General features: G+C 38.8%; 1 protein-coding gene across 1 annotated transcript in view; it reads left to right on the forward strand.

Moving 5' to 3' along the window:
• PDE4B (phosphodiesterase 4B) overlaps positions 1 to 27,554 on the forward strand; it is a 2,058,783-nt gene that overhangs the window by 1,831,302 nt on the left and 199,927 nt on the right. The window lies entirely within an intron of this gene.

Below are 27,554 nucleotides of genomic sequence, written 5' to 3' on the forward strand. Positions count from 1 at the left end.
AACAACTCATCTCATCACCAACTCATATTAACAAAAATACTGGTACCAGCTCTATCCTTGACTGGATACTCTCTACTGACCCTAATCTCTACCGCAACTCCTGCACCTTGCCGGACTGCCTTGGTGATCACCTGCCCATTCACATCCAAAGACACTTTACAACATCACCTAAATCCCATATATACAGAGACTGCCGTAAACTTTCATCATTCAGCATTGATTCTTTTCACTCTAAACTAGCTTCCATCAACTGGTCCTTCCTTCGCTACTGTCCCCTCAATGAAGCTGTAGAAAAATTCATTTAGATAATCCTCAGCATCCTAGACTTGCTTCTCCCCCCAAAGATAAATTAGGATAAAAGCCTCATATACACCTTGGTTATCAAAAGAAACATGCTCCCCTATGCACAAAAGGGACAGTATCTGGAAAGCCTAGCAGAAAACCAAATCCCCTACCCAACTACAAAGCTACAAAGAGATCAGAAACCTAAACAATTTATAAGGACAAGAAAGACTTTTACACTACAGCACAATCCAGGCACCATCCCAACCCCAGTAAATTCGGGTTCACTATTAACAATATCCTTCACCCTGACAACCCCTCTACCCCAAACTCCTTCCCCAATAACACTCCACTAAAAACTGCCACCCTGCTAAACAACTACTTTATTGACTCCATCCAAAAGCTAACTCTTTCAGACCATGACTCCAGTCCCCTAACTATTCCCTCTCATCTTCCTATATTAACAAAACCCCTTTTTCTCTTAAACCCATTCACACGTCCTATAGCAAATCTCTTCTTTAGAAACTGAAACCTTGCTCCCCATCTGCTGGTAAACTATCTCCCCTCTTTCTTAAGCTTGCTGCTGATTCCATAGCCTTTCCCATCTCTATACTAATAAATAGATCTATCGAGGAAAGCACTCTTCCTAACATCTGGAAAGCCGCCTATACTATCCCACTGCACAAAGGACGTAACTCCGTAGACCCCTCTAACTTCTGACCTATAGCCATCCTATCACTTTTTTCAAAAATTTTAGAAAAATGTATCCACTCTCAACTACTCAAATACCTCATACAGGAGAACCTCCTCACCCCTACTCAACATGGTTTCCGGCCTAACCACAACACTGCTACAGCCCTTTTATACTTTACTCATACAGTTGCTGAGGCCAGAGACAATAAATAGCTTGTATCCTGTCTCTTTAGACCTATCCAAAGCATTCGATACAGCATCTGACTCTGAACTGCTAACAAGACTAACTGAACTCAGCCTCTCTCCTTCCACTGTGCAGTGACTCTCCAGCTACCTTTCTAATAGACTACAATCTGTCTGTTGGCTCTCTGCTTGCTCCCCCTTCTTGCCGTAAACTCAGGCGTTTCCCAGGGTTCTAGTCTAGGTCCTCTCCTATTCAACATCTTTACCAATAATCTCCACTCTGCCTGCAAACACTCTACTCTTATCCAATATGCACATGACTCCACCCTCATCACTTCCTCTAATAATGTAGCTCTTCTCCTTTCTCTCACCCAAAACACATTTAACTCTGTCGAAAAATGGACCACTGAAAACCGTCTTATCCTAAATCCTAAGAAAGCGAAACTATTACTCTTGCTTTCTAAAACACTCTCTGACCACAAATCTTCCTTTTCCATCTCCTCACTTGATAACAACATCATCAAAGCTGACCCTCTTCTTGGCATCATAGTAGATGACCAGCTTAAATCTGACCAGCATGTTCACCTGTGTATCAAAAAAACTCACTAAAAATTAGGACTACTGTATTGAAACAAAAAATTCCTTACTCCTGAAGCTAAACTATCCCTAGCTAGAGCATTCCTACTACCTGGACTCCTGTATGCTGCTCCCATCCTCACAAGCCTGCAAACCACATTAATTTCACAACTTAAACAGATCTATAATAAAATTGCCAGATTTGCAACAAACTAACCTCACACAGCCCACCATTGCATTGCACTAACACAATTGCAATGGCCTGAAATCCCTCACCAACTTCTTACACCTCAACTTCATATCACCCACTCCATCCTTTACAAGCCTCCTGCCTGCCCCTCCCTCACTACTCTAGTCTCCTTCTACACTCCCTCCAGATCACTCAGAAGCTCTGAACAACAGCTCATAGACATACACGTACCAAATAGAAGTATAGGTAAACTTCTCTATAGCTACAATGTGTCTTCAGCTTGGAACAAACTTCCTTACTCCATTAGAAACACCTCAAAAACTTCTCTGTTCAAAAAGCAACTTAACTCTTCCTCTTAAGCTCAAGGATCTGTCCATGCCAGGAGCCTACCTAACCAATTCTTATCCTTTTCTACCTCGTCTCACTGTTTTCATCTCATCTCTCTACCTTTACTATCAACTTCACAGCCTCTCTTTCTCTTTTTCATACTCCCTTCATATAGTTGCCTTCTCTACTCAGGTTATCTCACTTCTCAATGCAAACTGCAGATACTTCTAAAACAATGTAATCTGTCTAGGTTTGCATCTGAATGCTTTGCACTGTGCCATTTTTTTTTATCATTACTGAGATATTTATGCTGTTGTCATAATCAATTTTGTCACTTACTTTCAACTGTTAAAATTGTTACTCGTATATATATTCCTGGTACTATTGCACACTAATTACTTTGTATATATTTTCTTATTGTTAATTTTGTGTAAATGCATTGGAGCTTTTCTCCTCGGGTTTCCACTGAAAATGGGCTTCTAGCTCAGTTGGACCAACCCGGTTAACAAATGTCAAATAAAATAAATAAATATATATTTGTTTATCTGTGTGTGTGTGTGTGTGTGTGTGTGTGTGTGTGTGTGTTGTGTGTGTGTGTGTGTGTGTGTGTGTGTGCGCGTGTGTGTGTGAGTGTGTGTGTGTGTGTGTGTGTGTGTGTGTGTGTGTGTGTGTGTGTGTGTGTGTGTGTGTGTGTGTGTGTGTGTGTGTGTGTGTGTGTGTGTGTGTGTGTGTGTGTGTGTGTGTGTGTGTGTGTGAGTGTGTGTGTGTGTGTGTGTGTGTGTGTGTGTGTGTGTATATGTGTGTGTGTGTGTGTGTGTGTGTGTGTGTGTGTGTGTGTGTGTGTGCGTGTGTGTGTGTGTGTGTGTGTGTGTTTCTGTGCTGTATATGTCTTTTGTCTGTGTGCTTTTGTGTATATGCTGGGTTATGGAGGACTAGGTAAAGGGTTGATAATGCAAAAAATTCAGAAATGTTGCTATATAAAAATATAATTGGTGAATGAGCTATATTACAACGCAAACAATGACACATTCTGCTTATACATGAAATCAGAAATAAATAGGCTGCATTACTGATATAATAATAGCGCATGGGCGAAGTCTCTGCCAGTTTCTGTCTAGCTCCACAAATAGAAATCTACAGCAGATGCATGTGACTAGAACAGCAGCGCACGACCACAGTACCTGTAGCAATTATTACTCTTTGCTTACCTCAGAGCTTTTTATAGCATGTGCTTGCAGTCTGTTTTATGCTACACAGATTGCTTATTTCAAACTAGCTACAGGTTTAAGAAAATGAAAAAAAAAGTGTTGTGAACAGTTGTTAATTTTGCTATTTACAAGCCTTTGAGCTTTATAGGAAATAAGTGTTTTAGCAGTATGTCTTTGAAAATGAAATTCCCGAACAAACTTTTGCTCATTTTCATACTTAAGCTGTTATTATTCATAATTTCATACCACAATTTTATTAGAAGATCAGCCATTTCACATTAACACAGACTGGACTACCATCAAAATCATTTATGGGTGTTTACAAGATACACAAGTACCAGTCCTAATAGCTGTTGATAAATAATGACCGTTTTGGAGAATTCTGCAGGCAGCAAATCAGTCTCCTCTACCCTGTTTCTCTTCCTCCCCCCCCCCCCCTCTCTCTCTCTCTCTCTTCCTGATTCTTATTTTGTACATTTTCTCATTTTCCTTGTATCACACATGTATCACAGTTATTTATGATGCTGATTCTTTTGACAACAAGCACTATATGCATGGTGCTATCTAATACTTTTCTTTATAGTAATTTCTTTAGCAAAGCAAAAGCATGTGCCAGGAATAGCTACTGAAGAAGAGTCTAGTAAAGCTATACACTGAGAGTCATGCCAAGCAACTCTGGTTAGCTTGACAGCTGCCGTCACAGCTAGCAATTTATGATTCAAAATGAGGGCATTGAATGGAACCGTCATGAATAATTCATTAAGTAGTTTAGTTTTTAATCACGTCAGCATGCCACTGGACATAATAACCTGACATTCTGGTGAGGTGTGGCAGAGCACATCGTCTTGTAATCAGAGTAAGGCAGGTTAAAACTTCATAACTTAAAAAATGTTCACAGTGAGTAAAACCATGTGAACTTCATGTAGCTGAGCAAAATTTCATGATATTTATGTGCATTTAGCTCATGAAACTGCTGTGATATACCAGAGATATTAGAATGCAGTGTGACAAACTACTATACAGCTGCCCATGTCCTTGCTCATAGAAATTTTTAATGTTCTTTTGTTATTGAGTTTTCAGCTATAACATAACTTTCCTCTCCCCAAAAGCTCAGCCTACCAGCATGACATCTGCAGAAGCATTTATTTATCTACAATGCATTCTTATAGACCTAAAATTTTATAATAACTTAATGTTGCCTATTACTAAATAATAAAGAATATGCAATGGCCATCAAAAAATCAAACCCCCACATATTCCTGTTTTTCTGATTTATTATTCCTGCATATTTTCACTGAAAACTATCTGCATTAAATGTCACACAAATGTTTCAATTTCATAGTGTTTAAACAGCAAACAGTCAAGACCATATACAGGACTACAGGCTTTACCTCTTAGTTAATTTAAATACTACATGCTCTTGAAAAGTAGTTTAAGTTGGTTTCATATGGCCCTACTGGTATGTCAGCAACCTTTCTTACATGGCTCCATCATTTTGTTTCATGTGGCCAGACCAGTATAACTTTATTAGCTCTGTCAACAAGTAACAGAGGTACTCTATCTTGGAAGGCTAGGTGCACTAATTTCCATTGATGAGTTACAGAGAATTCTATACCATATACTAATGTGTGAAGTCACACTGTTTATGTCAGGTCCAGACCCTTTTATGCTTTAATGAAGGGGAACACACAATATCTACTCAACCTATGGGCTTAGCTGCTCCAGCAATGAGTAATCAGCCATTCAATTGTAGACTTTAATTGTATTCAGCAATGGGGGCTGTTTCCCGGAATATGTGAGTATTTCGGCAACTGATCTCACACTTCTAGCACAATGCCTGACTAGCTTTACCTTTCCTGTGAAAAAATCCTGAGGTCTAGTATCTAAAAGGGGGTAACAATCATTTAGCTTCCAGGAAATATGCATGCAACATATTCTCAGGCATGATGTATAGCCAATTACCCCTCATCTATTTGCATCCCATGCAGGAAAATGATTATTTTCACCAAAAATACAGTTCTTATAGTCCACACACCTGTGCCTCACATCCACTAAGGGTTCACCATAAACCCAACATATTAGTCATAGGAGACTCCATTGTGAGACACACAGATGTGCCTCTCATCAGGTTGGATAAGGAGAAAGTCACGGTTAGTTGTCTGTCAGGTGCCAGAATCCGCCATATCACATATGCACTCAAGTCTCTAAACAACAGGTACTGTTATGACTCTGTCATAGTCCTACTGGCATGAATGACTTGAGATGGACCTCTCTGGACTATATGAAGAGAGACATGATTGAGCTTGTTGATTATGTGTTCTAAGCAGGTATGTCCCTAGCCTTAAGCAGTATTCTGCCATCACCTAGAATGATGCCTCAATACAAACAGAAAATTATTAACTTTAACCATTGGCTTAGTTTCTGGTGTCATTCCAGGGGGATCCAGTACCTGACAGCCTGGGAAGATATGATCAACAGACCATGATGCTTTGCCAAAGATGAACTGCATGTGTCTCACCTGGACTTCAGGCTTCTAGCAAAGGCTCTTGCCTCCCTTATAGTGCCTTTTTTAGGAAAAGTGATGAGGTTAAAACTATGAACATAAAAATTTCAAACAAAACACAAATTAAAGGTCATGCTGCTAAATGCTATGAGTCTAAACATGAAACTGCACTCATTGCAAGCATTCCTAACCCTGGAAAATGCTGACATCTGTGCAGTCACAGAAACCTGGGTCAAAGCTGTGGAGAGCACCCTAGCCTTACCTGGTTACTCATCCTATCATACATTCAGACCCCAAACTGTGGGCAATAAAGTCAAAGGGGTGGAGTTTCAATATACATTAAAGACATACACACCTCCAGGCTGGTCAAACAGTATGATGCACAGGAGACACTCCAGGTGCAGGTAACCATTGACAAGACCCCTTTTCAAATCATAGCTAGTGACTGGCCATGAAATCTGACTCAAGATGCCCAATCCACCTATTTGGACCTGTTCAAATCTATCAACATTCAACTCTTTACCCTGATCCTGGGTGACTTTAACTTCCCAAATATAGATTGGAAGAACTACTCATGCCAGAGCACAAATGCCCAGAGATTCCTTGAATTTGTCAATGCAAATGCCTTGGAACAACTAGTTGATACTCCCACAGGAGGTGATAATATCTTGGACTTGATATTCACCAACATGAGTAACCACTGCAGCATCCCTATAGTATCATCCTCCTTGCTAAGATCCGACCACAAAGCAGTAACTTTCGAAGTCACCATCTCCCCCAACCCCCCCCCCCCAACTATGATCAAACATAAGAACTTCTCCAAAGCTGTTTACAGCCTTCTGAGGAATGCTATAAACAGCTTCACAGCCCCCTCCCCCGCAGTAGGAACTGGCACCAATATCCCAAACTACACCAAAGCACTATACAAGCATTTATAGAGATGCATGAAATCAGGAATACCCAACAGGACTAAATTATCCTATGCAAGGAAGATTAAACCTGTCTGGTGGACATCTGCAATAAATAAACTCTATGACAAAAGGAAAAAAATTGCTGTCCAAGACCAAGAAGGAGAAATTGCTCAACTGGAAGCAATGTCTCCTTAGTCTGAACAAGCAAATAAGAGTACCAGCAAAATCCTCCAAAGGAAACTTTGACTCCAAATTGGCCACATCTACTAGAGACAATGATAAGGCCTTCTTCACATATGTCCGCAACCTCAAAGGAAACACCCAGATCTGTTCAGATATGGTGGTCAAGGACACCACATATACAAACGCCGTAGATATAGCAAACTTACTGGTTGACAGATTCCATGAAAACTTTTCCCGTCTGTCCCTCCATCAGTAAATCAGGACATCCCCAGTCCCTGCTCCCTTCCCCTTATATCTAGGGAACAGGTCATCACTGCTCTCTGAAAGGCAAAAAATAAAGCCTCCATGGATCCCGATAACATCCCAAAATGCATCCTACATGAACTCAGGCAGGAACTTACAGCACCATTAGGTGCCCTATTCAATGAAAGCCTGAGTACTGGCTTCATCCCAGCTGAGTGGAGGACAGCCACTTTCATCCCTTTACACAAAGGTAGAGCATCCACAGATCTGGGAAATTATAGACCCATCAGCCTAACTTGCCTGATCTGCAAGGCCATGGAATGGATTATCATGAACCTCATTAACAAGGACATTGGCAACCTCCAAGCACTTGATCCCACACAGTTTGGCTTCATCAAGGGTTGGTCATGTCTGCTAAATTTAGTTGACTTCTTTGAGGCAGTTACAATGCCATGGATGAGGGGAAGACAGTGCACACCACCTACCATGACCTGGCCAAAGCCTTTGACACTATTCGCCATTCATGCATAATAGATAAACTCTCTCAACTAGGCATCAATCCATATGTTACCAGATGGGTAGCAACTGATAGGATAGGGGAAGCCACCTCAAGCAGTAGACTCATAATAAGAGGCATACCCCAGGGTTCAATCTTGGGGCCTCTGTTATTAGGGATATACTTTTCTGAGGTGCATGCCAAAACCAGTGGGCTATGGCTGACCAAATTTGCAGACAACTGCAAGCTGGGTGCTGTCCTCAATTCCCCTAGTGATGTGGACATCCTCCAAGAGGGTCTCACTCAGACAAATGACTGGTATCAGAAACATGGCCTCAAGCTGAATACCAAAAAAAAATACATCATCATCACCTTTGGGGAGAGTGACGTTCTCACAAATTATCATGTTAATAACAATGTCCTAAGCACGCAATCAGTTGTGAGGGATTTGGGCACCCATGTTAATAGCAACCTGACTTTTGACCACCATGTTGCTTCCATTGTACAGAAATCCTTCTACATGGCCCACTTCATAAGTAAGGGTATCTCATCGAGGGACAAGGAAGTCATAACATGCCTGTATTCTTCCCTTATAAGGCCCATTATTGAGTATAATGCTCCCTTTCAGCATATACCTCAAAGCACATGCAGCAGCTGGAAACACCACAGAGGTTCCTCACCAGGAGAATCCAGGGCCTCAAACATCTACCATACACAGATAGGCTAAAAGACGTATGCCTCTACTCAGTTTCATAGTCCTCAGAGGTGATCATTGTCTGGCATACAAGGCGATCATGGGCCCCACCTTGATGGGACTGCTGCATATCCGCAAGTCAAGCTCCACTTGAGTAACCCACAAGTGCAGCCTCAACCTTGTCTGTGACATCAACAAGACTTGATGACAGCACAGATTTCTGTCTCAGAGACTCCCCCATCTATGGGATAGGCTCCCTGTCCACATCAAGCAGAGTACCTCTTTACCCCTTTTTAAGTGCAACCTGGATAACTGGATGGGAAACAGGAAATATAGCCAAGGATTCCACCCGTGTTCCTGCTAGGCAGGGGCATCGGGTGCTGATTTGTCTAAACATGGGCTAAACTCTTGGCTAGGCTTCTAAGGACCTCAGGGTCAATAGCATAGCAACCTCCTATGATCCTATGAAATATTTCCATATGTGTACCTGTGACAACCGTAACTTGGATATCAGTTAAGAAAAATCTATTTAGACCCAATGTGCCCTTTAAGGCACTATTCACCCTCTTTAACTCCTCTCATTTTAATTTTATAAGTGAATGTTGCTTCACCAGTGTGTACCTCTCTCTCTCATTCATCCCATAGACCAGAACATAAAGTCTTAGTTATACACTTCCCCATCACTACCAAATCATTTGCACATTCTTATATCATGTAAACAGGAAAAAGCAAGTGTATACATGAAAGAAATGAGTGTGTGTGTGTGTGTGTGTGTGTGTGTGTGTGTGTGTGTGTGTGTGTGTGCATGCATGCATGTGTGTGTGTGCATGTGTGTGGGTTTGTAAGCGTAAACAGTATTGGGTGCTCTGACATGAACCTTCTGGATAACACTAAAAGAGAAAGTTAATAAGTGATTATCCTTCAAAGAATAAGGCAAAAAATGCATCACAAAGCATCAAAACTCTCAGACCATGGCCCAGACCACTAATTGTATCAGAACAATTTTACCACATGCTTAGTAAAGGGCTCTATCCCAAACCTGTGTCCTTGGCCTTTCCTAATCTAAAAGTGGCTCTGCTCAGAGATGTCCACAGAAGTTTGAAATAACTTATGTGTAGTTAGGAATAGTGTGATCATTATTTCTTTACCTTTTCTTATAATCATACCTCAGAGGTATTTCACAACAGGTTGCTACAGCTTTTCTATGGGCATTATCCACTTTAGGAGCAGCAAGCTGAAATACATTACTGAAATCATTATTTTTCATATTTCTTACAACAAAATGTCAGGTGTATATTCAGCTGGCTGTCTTTTGTGAATACAAATAAGAATGTATGCTGTGTATACATAGCTGACAACAAGAAAATTAAATATATTAGAGGCTCTCTTGTTCGACTCATGACTGGAGTGCCTTCTGTGTGGAGTCTGCATGTAATCCCCGCGGTCAAGTGGCCTCCGAAAGACATGCGTGAATGGGCTTGCCTTCACTGAAGGTTGGGCATCGGTCTGGCAACTCGGCACCATAAAAAATCTACTGCCAATCATTAGCGGACCGAAGTTCTGCTTTGGCAACCCCTAACTGGGAAAAGCCGAAAAGACAAACAACAACTGAGACATCTGTTGTTTCACTCCTATCAAAGTCTAAAATCAGAATGGTAGACAGAAGATGGATATCTTTTGGTGAGGAAGAATGTTGTTATGACATCCCCAGCCTGGACCAGTAATCAAGGAGTCTGAATCCTCACCATTGGCACTTGAGAGGGAAATTCACTTGGAAAAAAATGGATACACCAAGTATTTCCAGATGCAGCTCTCTGCATCACACAAAATTTCCCCTAAGAGCAGACAGGGAGCACACGGAGTTCAGGGTCTGGATTTTTCTCTCTGTCTACCTCCAGGTCCCCAGTAAGACATCCCACTGGCACAGCTATAGAGCTGAGACCTCAGCAGAGTATCCAAGCCAAGTTCTCCAGCACCATCTCTGCGAAACCAGTGCTTCGTGTTCCTGCTCCAAACAGCTGATGCACATACATGCACACATACACACACACACACACACACACACACACACACACACACACACACACACACACACACACACACACACACACACACACACACACCTGGGAAAGGCTGAAGGCTGGCACAAATTTACTAGTTATGCCCCCTTCTATCCAGACTATAAGGTAGTTACATCTCACCCAGACACTCCAAAGCCAGCTACTCTAAGGCTGTTCCAAGGGCATCCAATTATACTGAGTGAAATTGATATTAATACAAATGGTAGTCTGACCAACAGCAAGGCTTCCAGGAATGGCCAGAGCTGTCACCAAATATATATATAAGTACTCTTAGAGATTAAAATATTCTGTAAAAGACCAACCACAATGAGAAGTTTAAATATGTTTAATACAAAATAAGAAAACAACATGAAATTACTAAACAGCTATTTACAGTTAACACCAGAGTTTCAATCACAGGAAATATTAAAATAACACAGACAGATTCACACAGATAAAGAAAAACAGTTCTTAACTATTCTCACTATATTTTCCTGACTGATCTAAAGAATTACTATTCTCTGGTCACTTAGTAGAGCAAGCAGGATGAAGTAGGTGAGGGTTCTTCTCTGTCAGGTTCCAAAACAGACTGCCTTGAGACTTCTCTGTCATCTGGTATTAAAATATAATTTTTGTCCTAGATTATAGAATGACATCCATACATCTGGTCATCTGACTTCTGTTGCCCACACAGCCCTCATCACTAGAATCTGCCAGGATTTAGCACATACGTGTTACAATACATATCTCAAACTTTGCTAAAGTTTATTGCAGCATCTGGAAGCTGCAAAACAAGTTCAATACTTCTGTTCTTCCTACAGAGACTAACAGACCATACTTCTTACAGGCATCGTATCTCTGGCTTCATTCAAAACTTTGAGATAACATCTTTATGGCCTAGGCCTAGTGATTTCATTTCAGAACATTTCTCAAAGTTAGTTGCAGCTGGACTGTGATTAACCTATTCCCTTCCAGTATCCTCTGTTAACATATATATTTTTAATTCAGTTACAACCCACACATTTCAGCAGTTACAATAATGCTTGTATATTACTTCCTTTGTCCAGCAGGGCATACTGTTGATACATTTTTAACACAAGCAACTTTACAAATACATTTTCAACACAAGCGTCTGTACAAATATGTTTGATATACACATGACATGTAATTCTTTACAAAATGCTAGCTAGTTGTACTGGCATATGTTACACATCCACTGCCCTACTTCTCCTGGCATAGTTAGCAATACCTCACATCATCACAGGTGTGTATATGCATGACAGCAACAACTTGAAATGTAAGAGCACTGCTCAAATTGCTTTCTCAAAGAGTTTACCCATTGGAATTTATTGAGAATATTTGTGTGGAAGTGAGCAACAAGAGATCTATTAAATGTTAGCCTAGTCTAAATATTGGTTCTGCTATTTGTTTTCCCATAAAATAATGGAACTGTCTCAAGCATTTCAAATGACATTTTTGTCTTTCTCTGTGGTGTCATTTGACATTAAGAGTAGTATACAACAAAACTGGAAGGGTATGCTTGGAAATATTGATTTAATGGAAACAGTAGCACATCTTCCAGTTTTGTGAATAAGAGGGACTTTGATTTGAAATAATTATTGAAGAATTCAAACAATTCAGAGTCATCATTTTCAGGAAAATTAGACATGTTCCCATGCAGAATATGAAACAGTTTAGGTATATTAATACATCTGTATCATACATGATGGTACTGACGAAATTGTAGGTGTAAAAGGTTATTTTGCTTGTAATAACAAGAGAATAGATTATTTGAGCAAGTGTCCTAATTGTCATACCTTTTTACATAGCACAGTATGAAATATGTATGAAAATGATAATAATGGTTTATATAAGCCCAGTAGAGTATGCAGCAATTAAAAAAAATAATTTCCTATTATTGAACAGGTAGTAGGGTATAGTAAGAGTGGAGATTATGACAGTGTACTGGAAGCAAGAGAATGCACTTGTGCATTTTCTTTGAGCCAACCACCCGATATCAAATAACAAAATGCATATTAAATGTATTTTACATTTCACACCTTTGAAACATTGCATGCATATCATCTCATTGTAGCACAGGGTCTTCTAATTGATGTTTCATTTTATTATGTTACTATGTATAGTATTCATTGGTAAAATTAAAATCATCACACTTTGCGGAATGTCATGATGTGTGTGTTTTTTTTTTATTTTAAGTGAAGTTGATTTACACCTGTCCTTGTGTCTTTCATCTGTCTTTTACAAGACATGTATATAATTGTAACATATGTGCCCCACATAACAAAGACAAGGTATACTGAATATATGTAAGGATCCTAAACTGGAAACATAAGGGAGATTAAAGGAAAGAACAAAATAAAATCACCTCAGAGTTTTGGTGCTCATTACGCTACACAATAAATGGTGGGTACATTGATTACTATTTACAAAGTCCATACAGCATCTAGGCGATTTACAATTCAAGTACTTAAAACTGAATGTTCAGAAGTAAATATATGATGAAAGGAATTAAATGGCTTTCACTAATTAGGAGAAATATAACTTACAATTATTTCTCAGCTCTGGTAATAATTAATTGCAACTTGCTGCTATTTGATTTACATCTTAAATGTAATGAACAACAAACATGATGTTGCAACCACGAAGACAAATTCCTAATGGAAGCATGAGGAGATTTCAGGTAAGCCTAACATGGTGTGCCATTATCAACTTTGGAAGCAACTAAATCAAGTTTCTTACATGTGGTTGATTTTGCACGGAGACGAATATGCTATCTCAAGTGTTCCTTAGTTTTCATTGCCACTTCAGAAACCAAGTTATAGAAATCACAAAGAAAATCTTGTTGCATGTAGAGTGCTAGATAGTAGTACATCACATCTATTCCAGAGATGGGAAAAAATGAGTGTGGGCAACCTGGACCTCACATTCACTCACAGAGCCCTACTCCCTCACAGGCTTTAAAATTCAGTAAATTGCCATCATCTTAAAATGTTATTTAACAGGGAAAACGGTCAACCAAAGAAATACTAAAAAATTATATGAAAATAAAAATAAAAGGAAAAATAACAAAACTTATCAAGACTGTGCCACAAATGAAACACACTTTAAAATAATAATTTATTTATTGATCGCTAATTTGCATTTGTTTAACTGGGCAAGACCAACTGGGCATGTAATACCATTTTGCTGGAGACCTGGAAAGAAAAGCTCCATTAACAATATTATACATTAATTAGAATTACAAGTAACATAGGTTCATAGGTTCATAGGTAGGTACTATGCTATCGGCCCAAGGGCCTAGCCAGCAAGGTACCATAGCTTATGCCACCCAAGAAAGATAGAGTACAATATTAAAAATTACTTATTAATGAATGTACAGAGTCTAAGATATGTAGCATAACATGGGATTTCATTAAAGTATATCATATGTGAGGTTATATTAAATAAGTACACTGGACATAAAACCAGTTACTGAAAGCACTGAAGCATAAAGAAACTAAAGTTTCGATTAAATGCAACACCTAAGTAGAATGGTATAAGACACAGAATAAGTTAAGAAAAAACAGTCATCATAGCAACAAAAAGCGGCCACTCTGAGGAACTAGTCATAATGTATTTATACCCCATCTTGATCTGTACAGAAATGCAGTAGAAAGAATTTGTCAGGCATTGTTTAATGTAAGAGGCAAATGTGAAGACAGTGCAATGCATGAATAGAAAAATGCATTAAAATAGAAACAAAACACATAAAAATAAAGACAAGGATACTATCAGCTTTCAACTTGATAAAAGTGTTGGTGAGGGGAGTATTACTGCCTACATATGCATTTTGTTTTCAGTTTGTGGGCAGTGCCACCAAATCAGTTATCAGTGTGAATATTTCTTGGGTACAGTGAGCATAGCATTAGCTAAATCAACTTAAAAATGATGGAAGAGCATTACTGCTTACATATATGTGCCTTTCAGTCCTTGAAGTTGCCACCAAAATGGCTACTTTTGTGAATATTTTCAACTGTGTAATTTAAAAAGCAGTACTATATATTTGTTAATGACAGACTCTGCTGCTGCTATGTTAGTCCTCTAACCTGGAGTCATTCACCTGCTCATACTCAGCTGAGGTATTATGTAGTGTGAGCAGCAGTTTAAAAATGGGGCTGTGCAATCACGTGCAACATATTGATAAACTTACCCTTTAAATGACTAACTACTCAAACACTTTCAAGCCAAAATTCCACAGAGTCAAAAAGTTATAACCCTGCACAGCAATCAACTACTTAAATCAGGCAGATGAAATGGTTTACTTTAAAATGCTCTACAAAACATTCAATCTGAAAAAAGACAAATGCCATTTTAAAGCTCAAGGGCTGTGCATGGTACATATATTATTGCATGGCCCAGGATTTTAAAACCCACGCCTTTCTGGCTGATGGTTCACAACACCCTGGTGTGTTGTAATATCTGTACCAGACACACACCTTGTGCCTTATTGTATGCTTATCAAATTCTAATGTAATAAATGCTCCCCAGCTCCAGTTTAAACATATTTACTTCTGAGACTGTAACTATGATCAGGGAGAAAAGAAGGAATTCATTATACTGGCATTTTTGATTTATGGTATTTCTTGTACTATTGTTGTGTTTCTTGAACATTTCACTTGTTTCCTATTTACTATACATTTGTAAAAATAATAACTGTTGAAGCTGGGAAACTATAATTTAATAGCAAATTCCAACTGGTTCGCTTAAGTTGTTTTCTTGGACAGCTAACTTGGACCCTATATTGAACATCTTCCAAAGAAAACATGCATTGCTGTAGTTTGTATAGATATTTTCTCTAACTTTTGTCATTTGGCATGTGAATTAATTGGGTCTATATCACTTCAGTGAAGTGACAGTTCAGCGAACAAATGACATTCATCAAAATCCACTCTTGTGGGGAGCTGTGCCACTCACATCCCCCCACTAATTATATATACCAATTCCGAGATCGCACTACAGTGGGGAAAGGACAAATTTCCCGATCCTCACTGTGCTATCTCAGTATGAAAAGTTCACGAATTTCGATGTAAGGAAGCCAAAAATGCCATTTCTGAACTGAATTTTCACTGAAGTGATACAGACCCAATTAATTTGAGTGCAGACATATTAAGTAGAGATTGTACCTTCTTCCAGTTGCAGATTAACTTTTGCCTTAGTGTACAGTTAAGGATGTAAGAATGATGCAGGTTACATACACAAAGATACCTAAGATAAAATCCATTTTTATATCTATCGATCTATCTATCTATCTATCTATAGATGTATTGGCATACTGCAGATTTCATCTGGACAACATGCTATTTTTTTCTATAAATTTTTATACAAACATTTCAGTCCTCTTTCTGTTCCAGAGAATTTGCATTAAAAAAAGCTGTTCTAAAACTCTGCGAAATGTTTTAACATAAAACTACATTTATCCTTTAGTTATGAAACAGGAACAAAAAAATTATTGTTTAGAATAATTTGCTAAGCATTTATTCATTATAGTCATTTTACAAACTTTAACCCGCAGACCTGCAGGAAAATTGGATTTATTGCTTTAAACAAATGCCTCCAAACTACATGCTTTATCAATAGAATCAGAGCTCTTGTTTGTATCAGAGTTGCAATACTGATTTTTTTTTCCTTAGGCATGTTGCTGTGGTGCACTTTTAGAACTGTAAGCAATAACCTAATTCCATACTTAAAAAGGCAACCAAAGGAAACTGAACTAAAAACATCATTCTGAAAAATAACACTGACTTTCTTTCAAATCCAGAAGAGCAGCTCTACATGTTTGCTAAAAATGATTAAATATTTAATTAATTTGAGTGAAATCCATCTTATCATTTTTCATTCCTTATCATAATATTCAGTTTTAAATATAAATAGTGCACTTTATTCTAAACAATGTTGTTAAACAGAGGTCAAATACAAAAATGCTTTCCAAGAAAAATAAGAGGAATGCTTGTAAACAATTCTGGTATTGTGTAGGATTGCTATGAAAAATAACAGAGTTTATTTATAAAAATGTTTGATAAAAAAAAAAAAAAAAAAAAAACACATTTTCAGCAAATATAGGTACAGTTAAAAAATCCATACATGGATGCCTTCACGTTTCTGGTTCTCCTAAAAGAAAGCTCTGTTTCTGCAGTACACAAAACTGTGATTCAGGGACACATTAGCCACAATGAAGAAAGACCTCATTATTGGCTAATTTTAATTTGTTATTAGCTGCCACTGGTGCAAGATCAGCACTTTCCTGTGATAGTGAGCACTGGCAGCCAATGCATCGTGTTATCACTGGCACCACCCATTCACTCTACCATACACAATTTCAGACAGACACTCACACATTCACCACATGCCCCATACATGTCCCCATGCTCAAACGCACAGAAACACACATTAACTCACACAGCACCCTTCCTAGCTAGTGGCACTCACTGTCACAATCACCCTTCATCCATATAGACACACACACACACACACACACACACACACACACACACACACACACATGCACTCTTGCACACGCAAACACGCGCACACACACACACACACACACACACACATATATACTCACATGCGCATATGTAGATTCACACATGCAGCCCCACACATACTCTCTTGAACACTCACCCTAATGCTCCCCAGCAATTACCTCTACTGCAGTGGCTGAACATGGCCTTTTTGTGATCATACAGTAGCAGATATGCTAATTAATGCAGCTGAGTGATTCTTTGAATCACTCGGCTACTTAATTGCCTTACTGCAGGCAGTTCTGCAAGGGTAGAGTACATGGCTAATTAGCATATGCCTCTCAACAGACTGCCTCATTGGCATGTAGCACAGCCATGGAGATCATCCATCACTGTGTGCTGCATGTCTTTGTGCAAAAGCACCATGGTAGGTCTGTTTATGAATATGGACAGGTTATTGTAAAGTGTAGACATTGCGTGCACCTGACAGTATGTATTCATTCAGCAGTATCCTTTCTGAATTTGGGAACTCATGTTCTGTTCCCCATAGACTTATTTGATTGGAGGGAAAAATAGCACAGATGAAGTAGCACACTGCAGTCCAAAACTGGCTAACTATGCAGTAGTGGAGTGTTGCATGACCAAGTCAGAATAAACAGGGATTTTGATGGCAAAAATTCAGCAGGTCCTCCAAAGACTGGGATATTGCAATGGGGAAGCAGGGGTATATATTGTATTTTGGAACAGATGTCCATTTTTTCATATTTTCAAGAACAGCTGAGGGGGAAGGCAACAAGGGGAAGATGTATTCAAGAATGATGGTATAGGGATGGCAGCAGGACATGACAGACAAACACAAACAATAGAAAAAAAAACAACAGGGGATGTACTGAGACAAAAGGTGTGGGGAACAGAAAGTAGAGGCACAGGAAAATAGACGTAGGACAATTGGTGATGGGAATGAAAAACTGCTGAGGAAAATGACCCACAAGGACAAAGAACACCATGATGGGGGATAGGGTAGGATTCCAGCTGACTGCCACTCTGTACATTGTTACATCTAACCTAAGGTCAATGACCTCCGTGACTGCCTTCATGGCTGGGCTATGCTTCATTCAGTCTGCTAGTCTGTGTCAGGCAGCTGTGCAACTCTGCCAGTTACATGATAACACATTCCAGTTTGCAAATTCAAGTGTCCAGCTGTTGTTCCACCAAGACCATTACTAAGGCTTCCACCTCCTGTCAATTTACATATCAAAGCCCACCAGTGGTACCCATTATTAGGGTACCTACATCTTCCACTGCAGATGGACTACAAGTGACCAGAAGGGGGATACTCCATGCTATCCCGTGTTGGATGACCTATGATGCACTGCAGAGAATGATGACAACTGGGGACACAGCAGTTAATAGCAAAGCAGGTAAATGGTTCAGTGGCTCAGTGGCTGCTGCAACCATATCACCTCAACTAACACAGCAGTCACTACATAAAATATGAACTCAAATAAAGAGAAACAAATTAAAAAAAGGACAATTTTTTAAAAGAAGACAGTGATAAAAAGAGTGAAACACAAAACAAAAGCAGATGTGTGCCACATTAATTAGCAGTACAGTTCCTGAAAAAAGTAAAATGTTGCAAACTATGCAATGTAATCCATAAACAATACAGAGGACAGATAGAATAGTTCTACAGAAGTATATGGAGTCAAAGATTAAATGCACCTAATCAGACACCGCATGTGTATGGCATGTAAACAGTGCATGAGTTGCAAAGTGTGACCATAAGGGAAGAAAAGATTGGTTGAATAACTCAAGAAGCCTGAAGTGGCCAGTCAATTGGAACTTACAATTAGATGGCAACAAGCACAGCCAATCAGATATTACCCTACATGACACTATGGATGACATACATGGAGACCACAGCTACAAATGTTGAAAACTAATACACAGGGGACTCCAAAACTCAGTGGCAATAATGTACCATGTTGAGGAGCAGCAATCATGAAGCATCACGTGACAGCATGTTATATACATGTCCATGGCATGCCAGGTATAACAGGCACTGATATGGAAAATGGAATAGGCAGTAGAATAAGGTACTGCAGACTGTCCATGGCTCTATGAATTAATGGCCAGGGTACAGTTGCATAAGAGTTACTAAATGAACACAAGCAACCATGTCCAGAATAGATAATGTCATCTGAGACAGTTTTGGAGCACCCACTCTCACGTTAGTCAACACTACCATGCCATCAGTAAGAACCCCTGGCAATAGGAATGAGCAGTAGAAGGGTCAACCTACACTGACAAAATATGTGACACATAAAGCAAAGAAATGTTATAACCACTGATTAAAATAATTAGTAGTCATGCAAACACAGATAGTAAAATAGGTAGCCAACAAATGTGCAGCTGTAACATTAATGCCATCTATATACATTGATACCTGTAGAGTCCTGCTGGGTACAACTGGAAAATCAGCTGACTGTCATCTCTTTCAACTACAACTAAATTTATTTTGAATAGGCCACACCCCCTCTCACCTTAACCAATCCTAACATCTCTAATCTTTTCCTCACCCAATTCATACTCCATCACACTCATCCACTGCTCATCTCTTCACCCCACACCAGCACACTATACAAACATGCTATTTATAGACCTTGTTGTGATACTTTGTCTAACTTTACTTATACAGCTCACATCCCCTCACAATATCTCTTGTACCCATCCCCATATACATACCCCCATGCTAACGCAACCACCACACAAACTACAACCCACAATTCCAATAGCCCACTCTATTTACAACACTACCCCATTCTCGCTAGCAAAATTCATAATCTTACCTGTCCACTCAACACCCCAGATATCTCAGCAATATGATAAAGCTATACATAAATTAATAAAAATGTTACAACTAGTAGCAACAAAACTACTTCTTAGTGGAGATATTCATATGTTCATAGGTAGGTACTAGGCTATCAGCCCAAGGGCCTATGCAATCCTAGCCAACAAGGTTCCCTGGCTTACGCCACCCAAGAAAGTTATTTTCCTCGGCCACTGTCGAGCAGAGACACAGAAGTGATCCCCAGGGTGTATTTCCTATTTCCCATCCACTCATCAAGATTTTTCTTGAAGAGTGCTAATGAAGAACTTTGCTTGACATAGATGGGTAGCCTGTTTCAGAGTATGGGAAGTCTCTGGGACAGGAATCTATCCCTCCAGCATGTCCTGTTTATTGTGGTGACAAGGTTTAGGTCCCTAGACTGTGTATCTCAGAGGGATTGGGATTTCTTTAGGTGTAGCATGTCCAACAGCTCTGGGTTTGACATAGCTTTATATGTTAGGCAGAGATCACCTCGGAGTAGACGATATGCTATGGAGTAAAAGCTGGAGTTTTTTGAGGCGGTCAGTGTAGGGCATTTGTTTGAGGCCAGTAATCCTCTTTGTGAGGTACTTCTGTGGCCTTTCCAGGTGCTGCAGATGTCTTGTGTGGTAAATTCCAAAAGGGGCGTTGTACTCTATAATGGGTCTAATGAGTGTCGAGTAGAGGGGAACAATGACCTCTTTTATCCTGGATAAGAACCCTGTTATGATGAGGTGTGCCACGTAGAAGGACTTCCTGACTACTGTGGTGATGTGACTATCAAAGGAGAGACTACTGTCCATCTGCGTCCCAAGGTCTCTTATCACGCATTTGGTATTAAGTAGATTGCTGCCTATGTGGTAGTTCATGGGTACAGAGTTTTTATCAAAGGGGATGACACTGCACTTTTTGGCATTGAGCTTGAAGCCATGGCTCTGACGCCAGGCATCTGTCTCAGCGAGGCCCTTCTGTGGGATGTCCACATCATTTGGGGACTTGACTATGGCTCTTAGTTTGCAGTCATCTGTGAACTTCATTAGCCAAAGGCCTTCTGTGTTAGCCTGTACTTCAGAGAAGTAGATACCAAACAGGAGAGGTCCCAGGATGGAACCCTGTGGTACTCCACTTGTCACTGCTTTGAGGTCAGATTTGGAGTCTGCAACTTTTACAGTGTGGGTTCTGTCAGTGAGCCAGTTGGCAACCCATCTTGTGATGTAGGGATTTATACCTAGTTTAATGAGTTTAGCTATAATTTCAGAATGGCGGATGGTGTCGAAATCCTTGGCGAGCTCAAGATAGGCTGTGTGAACCACCTTACCCTCATCTACAGCTTTGGTGACTACCTCAAAGAAGTCGATTAGGTTCAGGAGGCATGATCTGCCTTTCACAAACACGAACTGGGTGGGATCCAGCGTTTGGAGGTTACCAATGTCTTTGTTTATGAGTTCCATGATGATACGTTCCACGGCCTTGCAGACCAGGCTCATCAGGCTAATAGGTCGATAGTTCCCGGGATCTGGACCCACAATTCCCTCATCCAACCCTAACTGCCAACTTCACCCCCCCACCCTACCTCAACAAAAAAAGTTCAGACCTCCTAATACTAAACATTAACCTTAGAAGTGTTGTTAATAAAATACATGAACTTCATGCCACCCTAACTTACTACCATCCTGATATTGTCCTGTTAACCAAAACCTGGCTAAAACCAGATATCAGTGACAATGAAATAGTACCCCCCTGGCTACAATATACATAGAAAAGATAGACTAGGAAAAAAAGGAGGGGGAGTAGCATCCTATTTAAGAATTGCCTTTCTCTACACCTCCTGAACATAGACACCCCTAATTTCCAAAATGCTGAACTAATACAGACCAAACTCTATCTCAACCCAAACAAGCATATAAACATTATAGGCATTTACATCTCATCTGGACAAAATATTCCTACAATGGAACATATATTACATTGAGCTTCCATCACCCTTCCTCAGAAAACTATCATAGCAGGGGACTTTAACATAGATTGGAACACCTGCAATGCATCTACCCCTACAAGCCATATTAACCTTCATGGCTACTCACAACTAATCAAAACCCCCTCTTGACATGTTAAAAAAATGAATAAAGAATCAGTACTGGACTGGATCTTAACTAGCCATCCCAATAATGTACTAATCTCAGGCTGTCTACCTGACAGTCTCAGTGACCATCTCCCTACTTTTCTTCTCAGGCAACTAATAAACCCCTCCAAAACCCCAAAAGTACACCAAATCCACAATACCAAAAATTTTAATTCCCAAGAATTTGCTACCTTACTTAAAAACTGCAAATGGATCCCAGTTAACTACCCCCCTCTAGCTGAAGCTGTGAAATACTTTAACACCACTTTTACCAAAATCTTAAATAAACTAGAACCCCCCCCCCCCCCCGGAATTCATTGGATAAAACTCATCTATACTCCCTGGCTTACTAAGTCCACCAGATCTCTTCTAAAAGAGACAAATCCTGAGAAATGGTCCAAAGATAAAACCACAGCAAACCATCAAAAATACCTTGAGTTTAAGAAATTCAGCCAAAAAAACAAATCAGGCAAGACAAAATAGACTATTATAACAACATCCAAATAAAGCACCAAAAAAATCTCCAAAAGTTCTGGTCTGCCATAAATAAAATTCTTCATCCAGGGCAAACCATCACTCCAGCCCTAAACTTATCCAATACCATAGATTATATTCCAACCCAGTTCGATAAATACTTTACAGAATCTGTTTCAAACCTTATAAATAACAACACCTCTCCCACACCCCTTACACCCCCTCCTACCCACAACTTCAATAGCTTTAATTTTCAACCAGTCCCTACCACTGCTGTAAAAAAATTCCTCAGAAGACTCAAGCCAACTACATTAGCTGCAGACAAGCTACCAGCAGAATACCTGAAACTAGCAGCTGATGCCATCGCAGTCCCAATCACCATCCTAATAAACCGCTCTATCGCAGAAAATAAAATGCCTACACTATGGAATATTCCCCACATAAGCCCTCCCACAAAGGTGGCAACTCAGCAGATATTTCTAACTAACTTCCCATAGCCATTCTGTCTCCCCTTTCTAAAATCTTGGAAAAGTGCATTCATATGCAACTAGTGCAATATCGATTAACAATCTACTAACACCCACACAACATGGATTCTGCCCTAATCATAGCACTAACACAGCATTAATGAGTTTTACCAATGCCATAAATCAGCGCCGAAGTAAAGGTAAGCTAGTCTCCTCAACCTTTCTCAATTTGTCAAAGGCATTTGACATTGTATCCCATATCAAACTCTTAGGTGTCCTAGCTGCTGTGAACCTCAGCCAGTCAGCAATAGCCAGGTTTCAGGACTATCTGGATGGCCGTCAACAAGCAGTAGTATGGCAACAAATTCTCTCCCCTCTTCTGCCCATATCCTTGGGAGTGCCACAAGGTTCTATCCTTGGTCCACTTCTCTTTACAATCTTCACAAACAAACTCAATACAGCTACAAGTGACACCACACACATACAGTATGCAGACGACTCAACCCTTATATGTGCTGCTCCTACCCTCCAGCAACTAGAACACTTCATAGAAATTGTCCCTAAGCTTCTTGTTAACATAATTGCCAAGCTGCAATCTTTAAAACTGTATGATGAAAACAGCCATGGCTGAGCTTATCTAAACAATCATGCGCTGGCTTGTGATTGACTGTGCTGTAGCTTGGTAAGAGAAGTTTTTATTTTAATTTAGATTTTATTTTTACACACTGTTTTTCACTGTAGAAAGGAAGGGCTAGGTTGCAGACAAGAAGATTTACTTTGATTTATATGTTGTTATTTTATCTTTAATTTTTCAAAGGGATAAGTTTTAGACAGGTCAAAGACTAGAGAGGACAATACAGACCTTATCTAAACAATCCTGTCTTGGCTTGTGATTTATTGATCTTTACTGTTAAAAAGAGGTGCAACTGTGAGTGATAATAAGCAGGAGCTATGGCAGGCATTCTGATGGGATGTAAAGGAGTTCCAGCTTTTGTTTTACTTTCACAACTTGTATAGTCGGAGCAACAACTTTACTGTACTTATTTAATATTTAGTTGCATATGGATTGTGTAACTTTTCTCTTAGAAGTGATTTTAAGTTCTCCTTGAATTCTATGTTAACTGATTTTGATTATTCTTTTCTTTTAGAATGTTTTATTAGTTTCCAGCTGAATATGGATTTCTTAAACAAGTGTGCAATTAATGATTTGTTAAAGCACAAATATCTTGTACAGGGTAATAAATGCTATGTATACTTAAAGGTAATACTTGAAAACACTGGTGATCTGTGTTCCTCATGTGAAAAGTTAGATGATTTGCTTATCATTATTAGTGGTAAATCTAGACTTACTGATGGTGATTGCATTTGTGCAATTGGCACGGCTTGGAGAAATATTGTTACGTATATTGATAACTGGACTAATGAGATAATGTTAGGCAAAGAGTAAATAGAGCACATGTAGGAAAAAATGTGTCTATTGTCTGTGAAATCACTCAACCCCCATGAAAGAAGATAACGCTATTAATAACTTTGGAATTCTGGATACAAGCAATCTGAGGATTCAGAACATATAGAAGGAAATTAAAGAAAGAAAGGAAGAAGTCCATAACAAATAACAAAACCGAAAAAGAAACCGATAAATGTCTGTAAATCAGAGAGAAATCATGCTAAAATGACAATAATTTGTTATCTAACACACAGATGACAGGGGATGATAACATTTTTCAGAAAAGCTTCAGTCTTCATAAATAATCATAATTTTTACAAAACAGAAGGAAGAAAAAAAGGCAAAGGACAGGTAAAAAGGAAGAAATCAAAACTGAACGTGGAAGGATTGATGAACCTTACTGTAAGAAAAAAAGAGGAGAAAGCCAGACGTTGGCAACATAGCTCAAGCTGTGGATGTACAAAGCCAGGTGGATAAGAATTGCATGCTTGCAAATGTAATAAGCAATGAAAACAGTGGGATGAAGTAGATTAATGGTGATAAAGATCATTCCTTTGTAACACCTGACAGAGCAGATATTGTTGAATTAGAAGATGAGGATTCTTCAGATCTGGTCAGAAAATATATTCTTGCATTTGGAAATTCAATTATTAGAGGAAATGATACTTAAATTTGCAGAGAATATAATGAACATCAAATAGTGTTATGCTTGCCAGCAGCAAAAATAGAGCATGTTGGGAGGGTGGCCTAATGGTTAAGGTGTTTGCCTTACAAACACGAGGTGCAGGGTTTGAGTCTCACAAGGGATAACTGGCTAAGCTTAAAATGGCTTGCAAGGGCAGTTAGCTTAGTACTAATCTATGAACCTATGAACCTATGTGAAGCAGGCCTTAGAATGCCTTAAGGTAAGGAAGTATGGATCTGTTTTTATCCATGTTGGTACAGATGATCTCATTCACAGGAACTCTCTGACTGTTAAGGACCTTACAGAGCTCTTAGATAGCATAGCTTGTACAGATGTTAGGACATATTTCTCGCAAATCACATTTAGAAAGAATAGTCATTTCACTGTGAATGAAAAGATTTTTAGGGTAAGTACCTACAAGAAAAAGTGCCCTGTTTTAAAAAATAGAAATTTGTAGAGTGTCCCTGTCTAATTTTGGGCACACATTTTCAGACAGGATGGCATGCAAATGTCAAGACCAGGGAAGAGAGTTTTTGCAGAAGATATTTTGCAATATCAACATTTGATACATCTTCTGATGGTTGTTAATGTTCGCAACATTAATAAGAAAGTTTTTTTTTTTTTATTTGAAAAATGTCCTGTTCCCACAAGATTAATGTTGTTATTGTTTGTGAAACATAGTTAAAGAACGATGACTGGAAACCAGTTCTGTCATAGGATAAATGTTTTCACTGTAACAGACATTCTTACAAAAATCAGGTTGAGGTGTTATGATGGGGATTAAAGATTGGTATGAGACCTGTATTTATTACACATTCAGTGATAATACCGATACTGTAGATGTGTAACTGTGACAGTAAAGACAAACCTGAAACGTGTAACAGTTGTTGGGGTGTATAGACCAACAAAGTCAAGTGGTGGTGATGTAGAGGAATTCATGCATTTTTGCATGAAACACAGGAGGAAAGAATAATAGTGGTTGGGGACTTAAATGTACCAGAAACAGGCCAGAATAATATTGATTCAACAACATTAAGTAAGGAAATTATTCACAACTTATGTTCAGGAACAGCAATTACTTCAGACTGTAAAAAAAAAACTACCATGGAAAAGAATATACTAGACTCTTTGTGGTCCTAAAGAAATTACTTTTACTTCATGTCAAGTTTTACCACCATTGATGTGCAATGATCATGGGGTTATAAAGATTACTTTGTTGATACATAAATCTGTCAAACTGAAATCTAAACCAATGCATAGAAGAGTAATAACAGATTATACAGAAGCAAAAGAGTCACTGTGTAAAATTAATTGGAGTGATGCATTCTGTGGGAAAACTGAAGAAGAACTATGGAAAGTTTTGAAAGAGAAATTGTTTGAATACAAAAAAATAATAATAAAAATGTTTGACATCAGGATATAGGCACACAACATCAGGAAGATATATTTCCATAAGAAGAAGATACTTGATTAAGGTGATAGTCAAAATTTATAAAAAATGGGAAAGAGGTCAAACTACAACTTTGAAAACTGAAATAAACAAGCTGGACAAACATATTAAGCATAGTATGAGACAAGATCAACAAAAAATTTAAGAAAATTTATTTAAAGATGTTGAGCATAATAGGAAGCCATTTTATAGATGCATAAGATGTGGAAGGAGTAAAGACACACAAACTGATAAACTGTGTGCAGATTCTAAAATTTGCTTTCAGACACAACAGATCATAGGTATATTTACAAAATCTTATGCAAAACAGTTTTTCTCCACAAAGGGGTTGGTAAGTTGTCCTAGTGACATCCAGGTAATCTCAGATACTGAAATCAAATTAGATTATATTAAAAAAGAACTATGCAAATTGGATCCAAACAAAGCAGAGGGAGGAAACAGTAATAATGACCTAAGAATGCTTTAGCAAGAATGTACAGTACCATTATAGCTATTATTTACTAGGTTGTATAAATATGGAGAGATTCTTCTAGAATGGAGACGTGCACTCATTGTAACTGTCTTTAAGGGAATTGGGAGTAGGACCAATCCAAAGTCATACAGACCCTTAAGTCAATTTTCTTGTTGTGGAAAAATAATAGAGAATGTATTATTGGATAAGTTATTGTCAGAATTGGAAAGGTTGGGACTTAAAACCATATATCAGTATGCATATGATGAAAATAGATTTATTACCACCTGTAACATGAAGTTCTATAACAGTGTAATAACAGCTATGAATGAAAAATTGTGCTGTGATATAATTTATATAGGTTTAACTTTAGCACTTGATAGGGTCATACACAAAACATTGCTCAATAAATTAGAACAACTAGATATTGATGTACTCTTGATAACATTGTTAGTTAGTCATACAGCAACTGGACAGATGAAATTCTTGGTTATTGTCAGGGTGTCCCAATATGCTCTG

The sequence above is a fragment of the Protopterus annectens genome, chromosome 10.part0 (genome assembly GCF_019279795.1).
Source record: "Protopterus annectens isolate FY-2018-M chromosome 10.part0, PAN1.0, whole genome shotgun sequence".
NCBI classification, from domain to species: Eukaryota; Metazoa; Chordata; order Ceratodontiformes; family Protopteridae; genus Protopterus; species Protopterus annectens.